At 42.1% G+C, this 2,980-nt stretch overlaps 2 non-coding genes across 2 annotated transcripts; both read right to left on the bottom strand.

Annotated features, from left to right (window-relative positions):
• Positions 1 to 1,312: 1,312 nt before the first annotated feature.
• trnal-uag (transfer RNA leucine (anticodon UAG)) lies at positions 1,313 to 1,394 on the bottom strand. The gene has a single exon. It is a non-coding gene; the product is annotated as a tRNA-Leu (tRNA).
• Positions 1,395 to 2,547: 1,153 nt separating this feature from the next.
• On the bottom strand, positions 2,548 to 2,635 carry trnay-gua (transfer RNA tyrosine (anticodon GUA)). The gene is given in 2 exon segments: positions 2,548 to 2,583; positions 2,599 to 2,635. It is a non-coding gene; the product is annotated as a tRNA-Tyr (tRNA).
• Between the last annotated feature and the right edge of the window lie 345 nt (positions 2,636 to 2,980).

Below are 2,980 nucleotides of genomic sequence, written 5' to 3'. Positions count from 1 at the left end.
CCTTGGTCTTTGCCACGTTGAGCTGTAGATGGTTCTGCTCACTCCATGTGACAAAGTCCCCCCCCACAGCTCTGTACTCAGCCTCGTCCCCCTCGCTGATACATCCAACCACAGCAGAGTCATCAGAAAACTTCTGAAGATGGCAGGACTCTGTGTGGTAGTTGAAGTCTGTGGTGTAGATGGTGAAGAGGAATGGCGCCTGGCTAGAGCTTCAGAAGGCAGGACATGACAGATTACACATCTGTCACATAGTCAGTTTGTAGTCTTAAATACCAAGTCTCTTGCTGTTCCTTGACTAGTTGCCCCCCCCCCCCTGCTTTGCATTGCTCCAGGTAAGTAGAAAGCAATCTGTTATGCACCTTTGCAACGCAATAAAATGTCCACATTTGGACCTGAATCCAACAATAACTTTACTTGACACTCACATACATTGGTTTTCAGGTAAAAAATGTTGGTCAGGGGTTTAGTTACTGTTTGAAAAAGGAAAATAATTGTTAGATGAATTATGATATAATTGCAGATGAAGTATTTATGACCCATCAAAGACGACAAAAGGATACATCAGTTGTCGGGGGTTTGATTTAAAGGAAATGATACTCTTTAAAAGTGTTGGGGTTCTAGCGTTAAACTAATGAGGAAGAATTTGACATATCTAAGTTAACCAAAAAGTTTCTCTTTCAAATGTTACATCTGTATCTGTCAAGTCCTGACCATTCTCTGACCGGGAATTGAACCCGGGCCACGGCGGTGAGCGCGCCGAATCCTAGCCACTAGACCATTAGGGAGTCACATGTGTCAACTTTATCTTTGTAGATGTGAGTTTTCTTTTCACTTACTGGAATGACTCATATTGTTTTAGGCGAGGAATGGCACCGTAGTTTTAGATGTTAAAATGTGCGCACAAGAAAGCTGAGGGATTACTGTGGGGAAATGGAGAATGACAAGGTTAACTGAGGATTTTAAATATTGTGAAAATTAACAGAACATATGAACACGTTAAACATATACGGGCATATAACATATACCTGCAGTCTCAGTCTTTGGATGGTATTGGTAGCGTATGCGCCCCGTCATAGTTATCGACAATTTTGTTGATGAATGAGTATTTCACATTGAACACTTAAGATTGGGTGTTCATTTAAAAACAGGGAATTGCCAGTAAAGATAAAAACAACAGATTCAGCAAGGAGTCTAATACGTTGCCACTAATGACTTTAGTCACTTCACCAAGCTATGTCATAAGAGTATAATGTAACTGATACAAATTCAAGTCAACGTATGGTTTGTCTTCCACCTATGTAACATCAGCAGATGGCAGTGGTGGGATTGGAACCCACGCCTCCAGAGAGACTGGAGTCTAAATCCAGCGCCTTAGACCGCTCGGCCACACTACCTGCATATATCAGTACTCCACATCGTGAGACACACAGGGACCGTAACTAACGGTATATTTGTCAATGTCATTGGAATAAAACTTTCGCAAGGAAAAAGCCAATACTTTATTGGAAAATGTTGACACTCTTTGTCATTTTTCTCTGGCATTGTTGAGTTTAGAATATTGTAACCAGCATTAAGTGAGTAGGTTTAGGTCTGTGTGAATATGGGCTGAGCATTTACCTGGGCTGAATTTATGAACATCTTCTTTTGCATATTCACTGTAAAGAGCCATTACTCCTCCAACTGCCAACTATTGTTCCAGAGATAATAGGATATACAGTTTTAGATTGGAAGGTAACTGTCCTATACCAAAGACTTCATTGAAATACCTCAAGTGATCAAAACAGTTTGTCAAAATGGGAAAGGTCATGTTTTTGATTACAAATTCCAGCACAGTTGTTCATTTACCATTCAAAAACAAAAGTACAATCATGAAACACATACTACTTAGACAGAATGAACCTGGTCAGGTAGCAATGAAATGATTCCAGAGACGTGGACCCTCTGGCACAGCCATACTTGGTCAGGACAACACCCCCCTTCTTGATAGTGCCCTTCTTGATGTGCTCCATGCGCACCTGGTCCAGCAGTGGCACCACCATGAGGTCCCTTCCGTTTGCCCCTCCCAGTTGCTCGTAACAGAGAGAGGTCTCCTGCATCCCACTCAAATATGCAGGCAGAGAGACGGCTCACGAAGGTGGGACCAGACGTGAGATTTTTTTCGCAGCCCACGCTCATGTTCAAATTGATAAATGCCGTACTCTGCGTAGGAATCGGCGTACCCCCGTCCTACGCCTGTTTTAGGTCGTATGCACATTTCATAAATAAGGGCCCTTGTGAGCACAATAAAGATTTCTTAAAGAAAGGTTTGTACTTTATAGTTCTAGTTTTTTTTACAGTTCTTCTGGTCACACTTGGCACTATTTCACATGGTTTGTCTGTAGTTCTCTATTCTGTCAGGGCTTAACTCTGTCTCCCACACCTATTTCTTTTTTGTTTCTTGTTACGTCTCGGGAAGAAGTATTGTGCTTTTAGGTCAACCATCCATCTGTACATCAGAATCAAAAACACTTTATTGATCCCTGAAGGTAGCCTCTGGAAAGAAGGTGCTCCTTCGAGCCGGATTTGAACCAGCGACCTAAGGATTTCAGTTCTAGACCTCTACAGTCCTCCGCTCTACCAACTGAGCTATCGAAGGGAGCTACCATAGCTATACACACTTCTCATTCTGTGAATGTGATAACACGGGCCCCCCTGGATCTGACAATCTTTAGGGGATGTAGCTCAGTGGTAGCGTGCATGCTTCACAGGTTTTTATGGTTGATCGTATGAAATTCTTTCATATTGGAACTAGTTTAGCTTGAACACTGTGACAACACATATCCTGTACTGGATATGGAGGCACTGATTGTTTGTCTAATCTTCTGGATTTTGTCTATGAAGAAGGAGGCAAAGTCATTGCAGGCCTTGTTAGATAACAGTTCAGATGCTACTGGAGGGTTTGTTAACCTATCGACAGTAGCAAACAAAGCACATGAATTAT

Source organism: Etheostoma spectabile, unplaced genomic scaffold, assembly GCF_008692095.1.
Source record: "Etheostoma spectabile isolate EspeVRDwgs_2016 unplaced genomic scaffold, UIUC_Espe_1.0 scaffold00007034, whole genome shotgun sequence".
Classification (NCBI taxonomy): Eukaryota; Metazoa; Chordata; class Actinopteri; order Perciformes; family Percidae; genus Etheostoma; species Etheostoma spectabile.
This window is presented reverse-complemented; position numbering and strand designations above follow the sequence as displayed.